Source organism: Cydia amplana, chromosome 24 (assembly GCF_948474715.1).
Source record: "Cydia amplana chromosome 24, ilCydAmpl1.1, whole genome shotgun sequence".
In the NCBI taxonomy this organism is placed as follows: Eukaryota; Metazoa; Arthropoda; class Insecta; order Lepidoptera; family Tortricidae; genus Cydia; species Cydia amplana.
The window spans coordinates 1,831,224-1,843,287 of NC_086092.1; the positions used below are offsets into that span (position 1 = coordinate 1,831,224).

Sequence of the window (12,064 nt, forward strand, 5' to 3'; positions counted from 1 at the left end):
AAGTACTTTCTGATTTTTCAGGCAATTTTACTCTAAAAACCTATATGAAAGTAACTTTATTTCATAATCAAATAATGTTTTTAATAGTATATAGCTATTGTAAAACGTTACAAAGATAGGGAGGCAGTTAAATTTTTGCACATTGTATTTATTGTAAAAATAAAGGTATACTTACAGTTGAAAATTTCACTCAAAATATTTACATATTACCTACTATAACGACAAATATTTATTTAATGAGTAAAGAGACCCTCTTCCTAACATGAAAACATATTTTGTCATGTTTGTAGATAATACAGGAGCCAAACTGTAAGGAGTTCAGTCGAACCACGGAAAAATAAGTAAGCTAGATAAAAAAATAAAAACTCATTTATAATAGGTAATTTTTAACCAGCTTGGCGTAAACTTATCTGGGGGCACGGTAGTGCCTCCGCCAAGACGAGCAAAGCGATTTATATTAAAATATACCTACCTAACCTTTAAGTTTTAAGCGACTTTTAAACTTATTAATAATAGGTTTACTACTTATTATTTATTAATCATTCTAAGATTTCTAAGTTTACTTACTTCTCTATATGTGACGTTCCACGGCAAAAGGTACCTTATGGCAATTGGCGCTTACGTCGCATAGCAGCGCCGCAATAATAATAGCGCGCGGCGGCGGAGCAGCGTTAACAATAGCGTAAGCGCCAACGGCCATAAGGTACCTTTATCAGTGGGACGTCACATATATCCGAACTTATAGTACTTAATTTAAAATTATCAACTAAAATAAAGCTAAATATAAAACGATGACTTTTCAAACCTATTTTTACAGCAATCTAACGTCAATATTTCGTAATCAACTAATTGAGTAGGGTTGGCAATTACCCCGCCTGACCTTTTACCCCCTGCTATTGAACCCAGGGGTAAGAATAAAGATTGTGATATACTTTAGTTATTCTTTATTCGTTTACAAGACTTACGCTTGACGCGCTTGTGTAAGACGTTTACTAACATGCCAATATTGAAATATCTAGTGGTGAATAGCAAGTTGCAGTCGTTGCAGAACATTAAATTTGTCTCGAAACCGGAAGAAATGTTCCTGTCTGCAGACATTTAGGTAAGTAGGTAAGACCAATGTGGCTAATTAATTGCATCATTCTTTGATTTTAAATCGTAGGGAAAAAAACCATTTGCTTTTGATACGCTCAACGTTAGAGTACAAAACTAGAGCCCCTATACATAGGTACAACGGTACAAGGTATTTTATAAAGTCTTTTTATTTCAAGGGAGCATTCCTGAGATTAAATCAAGTAACTTTCTCAAAGAATCTTTATTCTAATTAACACCATTGTTGAGATAATTAATGATTTCTTTCTTTCTAATATAAGACCTCTATGAGCGTATACACTTGCCTTAGGGCCTGTTTACACATTGATTACCTAGTGTTTAGTATGAGTTCATACATTTGCTACTAAACGCAAGTACTATCTCGGACGATCGATATTCGAAATGTCCAATGACAATGACATAGCAAATGTAATGTTGCTTTTATATATGTCATCGTTTTCAATTGTTTTTTGGATTTAAACAAAATGTCCGTGTTACAATAACGCTATTAATTATGTACTTTTTATGAAAAATACAAAAAATAACTATGCCATTCAATTTCCTTAAATTAACTTAACTATAGCATAGCAGCAAATAAATACTTACTTATATGTAAATGTAGGACTTTAAATTAATCAAAAGTCGCATATAGGTACAATAGGGTATTTGACTGTATTTAAAATAAATTATTTCACACCATGCAATAAATAAAGCACCAGAAGATTAATAGAGAAACGTAGACAGCAGTTATTTTTGACATAATTTCTATTTTTAAACCAGTATAAACAGTAGGTAATAAGGTAATAAGGTATAAAGGTTGATTGTGACGTGACATGCTAGTGTTTCATATAAATTCCATAGTAGCAAAATCGTTTTGATAGTTCGAATAAAGAAACTGATTTGACTAGTAGTCAAATACCCTATTATAGTTAGGTAAGATGGGGTAAAACGGATACTAGGGCTAGATGAACCCTTGCATAGAAACGGACATTTATCACACTGTGCCTTATATCTATATCTACAGGGTGTCTCGTAAACTAAAAATATAACAAAGACAACTGACAGAAAAGCTCAGCTCTAGTTTTTGAAATTATTATAAACGTTTTGATATTTGGGATCAATCTTAGATCTTATTAGTATTCGCCTATCTTGATCCAAGCTAAGGCTTGTTTATAGACGGATAAACAATTTCACTTGGCGACGATATAAGTAAGTATGTAGGTACTTAAATATCCAATAAGGATAAAATATTATTCATACCTATAGGTACTTTTTTTTTCGCATTAAGTAGAGTCTATGTGGAAAGAGAAGTCCTGGAATATATGGGAACCAATACATTCTACGACTCTTCTCTTTCCGCACAGACACGAGTATGTAGTTATGGTTCTCTTTTTATCGCTGGTTTAGGGGACACCCTGTATGAATAAACTTATATTTCTCAGGGTAAGACCAGGGTGGTTGCCCATAAGGGAGAAATTTTCAACTAAAAAAAACATTACAAAGACTCAAGTGTACATATTTTTTTTGTTAAGTTGTTTCTCCCATGGTATGAAAAACTACACCGAAATTATCTATAGAAATACCTATACGTAAAATACAGTCAATGAGAGACAAGGACGTCAAGGACCGATTTATGTAAAAAGTTACACCACAGACATAGACAAACTTTATCCCTTTTTTTGGCACGTATTATTTATCGCACTGTACCTATGTAATATATTAAGATACTAAAATAAATATTAAGATTAAAAAATGTTGATGCACTTGACTCCACACTGCCAAAGGACATGAAAATCACAATCCAAAGTTCATCGACTCAAGCACTAAAATCAAAGAAACCGCCACTAAAAAAAACACACTAAAAAAAATAAAGCCTACAGCTTCGAGTTCTCTTACTTTCTGGCTCACGTACGGACTAAAACTGGGCGTGGCCAAGAGAACAGGTTAGTAAAGCCGAACACCGTCAAAAAATACCATAAAAAACATATAATGGCAACCCTAGGAGACGATCGATGGGATAGTACCAACCGGCTTGCGTCTCACGTACTAACGAAAAAAATCTCGTTACTACCCAGCACCAATCAAAAGCAAGCCGCGCCCCTTGATCATTCCACCTTTAAATAGGCCACGCCCTCAACGCGACACTAGCGCCAGCGCCGCCATACAAGTGGCGTAGATCGGTACTAAATAGAGCGAGACAGAGCTACGCTGGGCGCGTCGCCTCTCGCACAATTTGAGCCAACCGATCATTAAGTGTTTAAATTCAACGGGAGTTGGTTGTGTCGGGTTTCGACGGAGGGGAACGCTATTAAAATATCCACAAACATTATCTTTAATTGGGCTGAATTTTGCGCCTGTGTGTGCGGGTTTTTTTTGCAGTGTCGCTTTTTTCCGAGTTGATCACTGTTATCAGTTTTGTTTAGTGCGGTTAGTGTTGTGAACGAAAATGACATCAGTGACGTGACGGTTTGAGAAAATCGCAAATTCGCGATTCGCGCTAGTAAAATCGGTAAAAATGACACGTGCCACATAGTAGTGATGCGATTAAAAGTAATTATCGCCCCGTTCAACTTGATTGCCGACGATTAACCAATAACCATCTCCGAACCGTGACCCCATCGGTTTCCAAACGTGTTTTTCGACGTTTCACTTTTCCCGAATAGGATTTTTAACGGTTTTTCTGTGTTCACAAACAGTGCGTTCCGGATTTAGAGAACATAATTTTGTGTGACTGTGCTCTAAAATTATTGTGGAAAAGTGATGCTGTGTGCCGTCTGATTTTCGATTTTTCCGTGAGTACCTAGGCTGTACCTACTTTTAGTTTTTATTTGTAACTACACCTATACTGCTTTTAGATTTGAACGAATTTAAAAATTTTAAGCAACTATCTACCTACCTTCGCTTTAATAAAAAAATCTGAAAATCACTCTACAATTTTGTAAAAGTGCTGAATTTAATTTTCATATTCCTAGAACTGTATCATAAATTAAACGAATAATCAAAAAGTTCATAAAACATTATACAATTTATGTGAATTTAAAATACAACTAATTAAAACCCCGAAATACATACTATTAGTACATAGGGTACATTATAGAAAAAAACAGATACTGGAAAAAACCTAGTCTTACAAACTTATATAGATAATAGTTGCATTACTTGCATTCATTATAAAGCAAAATCAAGTTACGGTGTATCTTTTTTACTACTTATTAGTTATCCACTTATCCACCAAAGATTATTCTCTACTAATATTACATATAAAGGCTAAAGTAACTCTGTCTGTCACCTCATCACGCTTAAACCGCTTTAGATAAAATTTGGTAGAGTTAGACCAAGACAAGTCTGCAACGATTTTGATAGCACACGCAGTGCAAGTGTCGTTTTAAACGTCAAACTTCTATAAAATTATGACTTATAAATAACATCTGTACTGCGTGTGCTATCAAAATCAGTGCAGACTTCTCTTGGTCTAACTCTATGGAGATATGTAGTTTGAGGCCCGGGATATTTTATCTCAATTATCATCATTCTATGAAGACAAAGTCGCGGGCAGAAGCTACTGTATATAAATAAAATAAGAAATAATCAATCATGATTATGATTCATTAAACGTGAGAAACGATCATTATAAATCATTGCACAATTAGCAAAAGGCCATTAATGATCATTTTTATGATAATTCAAGATGCAATGTGAATGAAAGTAGAAAAAAAAACTGATTTGGCTAATAAGATACCAATAAGATTTAAAATTAAGTTGACCATTTTTTCCTCATGGCCATATTTCCCCATTTTACCCTAGTAGTAATATCTCAGTCTTAGTACTTAACGTTAAACTAGACTAGAGAATATTTTAATTATTAAAATAAGAATTAAGCATTGATAATAGGTACCCACCGGATAAACTAACATGTAGGTACCTAATAAAATAAGTCAGTGTCAATGCTCTACCTATTATTTCACGATTTATAAATAGGTACCTACTTAAATAAATATTAGGAGAAAATATTACAAAGATCGAACCAGCCACACAACACTAAACCTACACAGACAAGAGGTCAAAGCGAGTTCATAATCTGATTTCAAAAAATATACTATATTCCTATCTAAATAATATACAATTAATGTGAAAAAAAAAATGGAAACTTGTGTAGCGAAACGGTGCAGTAGCCGTGAAAAATGCCCTAGGCTGTCTAGGCACTAGAAATGAAACCTAGACCGTAACACGATAGCAATTTACGTGGTAGGCTTGGGACTTGCCTAGTATGGTGTCTCTTTCTTTTGCTGTCGAAACGAGAGGGATGGAAGTTAAATTACGTGAAATGGATGTTATCGCGTCTAGCACAATTCTAACCTTTGTGGTTGTTTTGTCATTTTTGTCAATTGCGTGATGGGGAATATGATATAAATAAATATAAATTAAATTTCCGATAAATTTGTTGTCCCTGTTGCACCATAAAAACCTTAAAAGCGAACCCAGGAAGGTTCGCTATCCCGCCTAATTTTAAGAATTGGGTTACGGGCCTGGATTTTCTAATCCTTTGGTCCTGGATTTTCTAATTTCTAAAATATTTAATTGCCAAAATATTTTTTTTTCCAATTTTTAAATACACAACTACACAATTTTTTTAACAGGTCTAAAATGTCTTTCTGTCGGCTTTTCTAATGTCAACGTCATTCTTTCCAACAACCGCGGCAAACATTAAAAAAACTAAGTGATCGTTCGAAAATCTTTAACTCCAAAATTATTTAAAAATGTACCCAAAGAAACAGTGATTTATTTTTCCAATGATAGCTACAAATTTAGGGTACTTATTATATCTACTCATCCTCATTTCTGCACAATGCAGTTCAAATATTCTTGACCTTAACCTTAATAGTAATAAGTTATACTTGTTAATAAGACTACTGTACAGGCTTTCATTTCTTATTAATGTCTTACAATGCAATAGAATACAATACGAATAGATTAATCATACCTGATATTAACCGTAATGTAATAATCATGTTAATTTTACTATGCCTCGCTGTATTTATAGGTATGTGTTAAATTGATTTTAAAAAATTGAGAGACCGGATTAACTAAGCGTTCAGATAATGGAGTGTTCGGATAATCGAGAAACCAATAGTCGGCACTTCCAAAATATTCATACGCAAGCCGAAACCTTTCTTTTCTTCATTAGCTTTAGAAAAAGAGAGTTGAGGTGTGTGAAATATAGGCAAGCCGATGACAAGAAAACAGTAGGTACATATTTCAAACAAATATTCGTCCTGCCCAAAATTTTTCGATATAAAAGGATCCCTGTATGAGGATCTTCGACTGGAGCACCGACTCCACCGTCTCTAGTGATCGAGCGCGCGACGTGTATACGTATTTAGTAATTTAAAGTACCTCATAGACATTAAACATTACCTATCCAAAAAACTTAATAAAAACACCTTTCAGCGAGACGCATAAAACTGAAACCTATCCTTTATCACCCATTAAAAACTAATCTAACCTCCTTAACTTCCTTTTTTCATATTTTCCTGGCAACTCATACTCTTGTAAATACCAGTAGTTAAATTTAAATAAAATTGTACATACGCTCACCAATAAAATACTATTGCCTCGTAAAGAAAAACATGTAATGTCATACCTTTTTTGCTTGAGTAATTAGAAATCGCCGCGCCATTTTTGTAGGGAAAAAAATATGGATAATTTTAGAATTTCTTCTTGTAAAGGATCTTATAAAAGGAGACGTTAGACGTGTAACTTGAATCATAAATTATTTGATATAAATACGAGTAGAAATTTGGTGAGTAAAATTACGCCAATTCTCGGGATTAGCTGCCAAGCGGACCTCAGGCTCCCATGAGCTGTGGTAAAATGCCGGGATTACGCGAGGAATATGATGACGAGTAAAAATTTTGTATTATGTAAAATGCTTAGGCCCACTTGCACCATCCCACAAACCCGGGGTTAAGCGATTAAACCGTTAAACAAGTGTCAAATTGTACTGGTAACAATGGTAACTCCAGGTTTAACCGGTTAACCCCGGGTTAGTGAAATGGTGCAAGTGGGCCTTAGGAATAGCATTTTTATTAGTCAGGGTTAGCAATGTGCAAGTTGCAGGCCATTCTCAAAATTTCCGAAAATTTCTGATTCAATTACTTAGAAAGTTCTGGTATAGATTAGGGATTATTACTCAATGTTCTTAATTGTTGACTACCGTTTATGGCATTTACGTCACGCATTAGCGTCTATTTCAAGTGTGATCGAAATGAAAACTAAAACAGATGTAGTGCATAAACTGCATAATAATTTTCCATCGTATTTTCACGGAAACGTACTAAACGTGTCTTGCTATTTCAGTCAGTCTCGGTACAAAAAGTAATGAGATTGACTGAAGTGGCATGACCAATACGAACGTTTCCATAAAAATACGAAGGAAAACAATTATGCGCTACATGTGTAACTGTAAGGTTTGGCAATAAACGTGCAGAAAAAAACACCGAGAATGAAATGTCATGGGCACTAGCTATAGTTCGTTTTTTTAGCATTAGAAAAAAGACTACGTAGTCTTGACGTGTCTTTTATTTGAAAAACTCTTTTTAAAAATCAATAACTATTGTAAATATGAAAGCAAAAGAATGTAAATAATCGTATATGATCCATAATTGTAAGGTACAAATTTGCCGTGACTTATTTTTCAAAAGTCGTTTTCAATAAAAAGACACGTCAAAATTGTTTACCTTTTTATAATACTAAAAAAAGGAACTACTTATAGGTAATTTTAATACCGTCGTTCCATCAATCGACAGGCACCTAATATTAAAAGTAGTATAATTCCGATTATTCATAATATTTCTTTAAAAAGCAAACTTAAACAAAGAATAAAACCACTTAAACAAAAGCTCAATTTTAAAATGCAAACCCATTCGATTTCATAACCGCTACACGGCTACAATTATTCTAAAACACAGCTTTTCAAGCAAAAGTTCACATACAAATCGATAATAATTACTAATGTATACGTTAACCCTACCTTTTGATATTAAACGCGCGTTAAATATTAAGTTAGGTTATGGCGGCTGATGACAAACTTGTCCGATTTGTCGTTTAATTAACTGAGCCTCTACCATCAGTTGCCTGAGTATTTCTCACTTACTTTATGTGAATAAACGTGCCTTATGTCACGTTTTACGTTTCTTTACGGTCTAATGTGCCTAACTTCACTCCACTAGAAACGATGCTGTCCCTTTCTAAGTATACTAAAAAACAGTGCAAGAATTATATCGGAGGATTATACAGCGCCCCTAGGAGTCACCTAAATAACTAAATATCAAAGTAACCTACCGAAAACATCGAAGTTTGCAAATTGCGGGCATCTTTCTCTGTCAGTCTAATTACTCCTTAATTAGAGTAAAAGAGAAGCATGCCCGCATATTGCGAACTGTGAAATGTTTTAGCTGTTTCTATGGTTTCTAATAGGGTGATCAAAAACATAAATGTGAAATGAGAGCCAAGTCCAATATTTAGAATATGCCTCGGTATTGATTTTGCGGAAAAAAGAATTGATATCTATATGGGTGCCAAGTTCTAGTTCGCTTGTGATGTAATTAAAGTTCAGGATTTTACTTGACTAGTTTTTACGTATACGCTATATTATATTTGTCTATGTTACTTTTTTAAGAATTTAGTTTGTTGGTATAAAAACTAGACAAGACAAATCCTGAACTTTAATTTCATCCCAAGCGAACTAGGACTTGCACCCAGGGTAATTCGCCAGTGACTGGCCAGCTGGCTACCTTAAACTAATGATGAATTCTATTCATCTATAAACAGAATTCAATTTAGTATAGTTTCAATAACTGGTCAGCTTTCAATAACTGGCCACGTAATACTAAAATGAATTCTGTTTATACGTGAATATAATTCATTTTTAGTTTAGGGCCAGTAACTGGCAAAATACCCCGTATAGGTATAGATTTCAATTCGTTTTCCGGCGAAGTCAACAACGACGCATATTTTTTATAAGTACCTAGTATTGAACTTGACTATCATTTCAAATTATTTTATGTTTTTGATGCATTATCATTACTTTTTGTACAGAAATTATTAGTATTCATCATAGTTGATTTCGAAACTAACATTTATTTCTATTTAACAATTATTTCTAGTTAATATAACACATAGCCGCTGAGTCGTCAGTTCTCTTTTAAACTTGGCTTGACACGCTACCCGCCATTCTTGAATTTGTGCGAGCTATTTTGTCACTTTTTACAGATTCAACATTCATTCTACAATTTTTAAAGATTTGACGTTGCCATAGTTACGAAAATATTAAACATATCAATGTTAGTAAACAATGTATAAACAGTGCTGTGTTCAAGAAAAAAATGCAAAATAATATATGATAAATACGTAAACACCATTAATAATCGTGTTAGAATTATACCTTTGCGTGTTAAAAAATATGAAGCAAATTATACGGGCTACTTTTGGCTACATAAATAAAATTATTATGTACTTATGTTGAAAATAGTACACACGTGAGAAGAAATCTGTATTAAAATAGGTATGTATATATGTTAGGTCTTGCCCTGGCCTCGCTTTGTGTAGGTTGCTGTACGTGCCGGCGTACAAGTAAGTAACATTATACGGCCTTAACAGCGATCTAAATTTTATGGTACCTAAATGATCTCGATCTTAGCACTTTCAGTGCCAAGCGCCCCTTCCCAATACAAAATGAACCCACTCAGCGGGTTTTTGGGCAGTGAATGTGTTAAACCTTATTTTAATTTTCAGATTGTGAACTACCAGCAAAAAATGATAAGTTTTATATTTCCTGTTGCCAAACTGACGAGACATGAAACATCATCACCACACACATGAAACATCGAACTGAACTTGAACATCGGGAAATAATATATAGGTAGTAAAGAAAAATAAATAAACTCACAGAACATTTGTATGTTTTATTTTATTTAAGATATAAAATAATAGGTAATAATATAAAAAATACGTAGGAACTCTCTCTGTGTACATATAAACAACAGGTCTTGCAGTAAGTATGTATATTGTGTTACTATGTGGTATGTGCACCCGGCAACAACAACACAACATGTCTATGTACCGCTCCTTGACATCATCATCTTCCTCAAGTTGTTGTCCCGGCATTTAGCCACTTGCCAACTAATCACTTCTACAATGCATACAACAATGAACGATCTGCTTGGACGCATGTACCGCTGGATGCCATCCGGGTTTGTATGGAAATGTTGTTTTCAATCATAGGTTCATGCCTAAAAGCAAAAACTGCTCGTAAGTAATGTGATCTTTGCAAATGTACTTAACTAAACAGTAGAAATAGGAGTAAATATAACTCATTACCTTTGTATCAAATCAGCCTTTTTTCGAGCTACTAATTGATTTATTCCGTATTAGTTTTGCCTGGAGTTCACGTAACTCTTATAAATAAATACATACTACGTTGAAAATTGCAAAGATAATCGTGAAAAATATGTTTATTTATTGTATTTACAAGTTGACAGAAATGTAACGTCGAAAACGCACGTATTTTTCGATGACATCTGTCACGTTTATTCGCGTAAACGGCGTAAAGTAATTAACTTGTATAATTCTGGCTCAGTTTTCTTTATATAGTTAGAAAGAGAGCGTTTTAGGTGTGAAGTTAGGCATGGATAGAAAACTTACGTAAAAACATTAGGAACTCATGGTACCAGTTGAAATTTTTAGTTCTTTAAGTGACCGGTAGAGGCACTGTACAAATACTCCATACATTTTCCTTAACGTTCTCACTATCGACTGTCATTTACGGAACTCATGGTAGTGCTTCTGTTGTGGTGACAAATATTGTTGTTTGTCAGGTCATAGACAGGCTGTAATTTGTTTTTACTATTTATTAATTAGTTATTAAATTCGTACGAAATAGAATAAAGAAAAACCTAGAACAACTGTTAGAAATATTAAGACAGATTGTAGAGTTAGACCAAGAGCGGTAAGAGGACTTGCAATCCGGAGGTCGCGGGTTTAAACCCCGGCTTGTACCACTGAGTTTTTCGGAACTTATGTACGAAATATCATTTGATATTTACGGTATTTGCCAGTCGTTTTTTGGTGAAGGAAAAACATCGTGAGGAAACCGGACTGATCCCAATAAGGGCCTAGTTTACCCTCTGGGTTGTATTAGAAGGTCAGATGGCATTCGCTTTCGCTTAGTTGCCAAGCGGACCCCAGCCTCCCAAGAGCAAAATGCCGGGAAACGCGAGGAAGACGATAAGTTTAACGTTTAAAATAATACTTGGACAGTTTGGGCTATCAAAATCGCTGCCAACTTAGCTTGGTCTAACTCTATACATCTCACTTGCACTAATATGCCAGTATGAGTGATATGCATAGAAAGAGACTTTAGTAAGTTACGCTCACGCTAGCGAATATGTCAGAGTCAAATTCGTGGTAAGGCTACAGAAGCCTAAACATCACACTTAAACTCAATAGTCAATTCATCAACTCGACACTGACATATAGATGACTATCGTAACTAATGGTAGTAATGATAACACTTGACGTCTTCTTCTATTGGGGTTTCCAAATGATTGGTTCGTATCTGGGCTATTTTTTATTTTGTTGACGATTTTTTATTTTCGATAAAATTGGTTGATATAGTTTGTCAAAGGACTATCTCATTTCAAACATAGACAGAGAGAATTATGCTATCTTTGTCTTACGCTAGTACTAGCACACAAAAGAAAAGGATGAGTATAGTTTTCCTGGTTCTTCCTGACTGACAAATTGGTTTGACCAACTATAGTACCCTATTCTGTAAGTGTAAAACATAAGCGCAATTTCACTGTAGGCATTCGTAGGTATGATCTAGAAATCTTCCACTGAGTTACGAAAACGTATGGAATTTCCGTAACTGAAAGGGAGTTTACATACATTTTGTCCCTAATTTGGATTTCGA

The 12,064-nt window shown here is 34.4% G+C and overlaps 1 protein-coding gene across 2 annotated transcripts in view; it reads left to right on the forward strand.

Annotated features, from left to right (window-relative positions):
• Nucleotides 1-3,754: 3,754 nt before the first annotated feature.
• LOC134659144 (homeotic protein distal-less) overlaps nt 3,755-12,064 on the forward strand; it is a 153,741-nt gene continuing 145,431 nt past the window's right edge. For both annotated transcript variants that reach the window (XM_063514774.1, XM_063514773.1), the window contains exon 1: nt 3,755-3,884. The gene's annotated coding sequence lies outside the window, so the exon portion shown is untranslated. The remainder of the gene's footprint in view (nt 3,885-12,064) is intronic.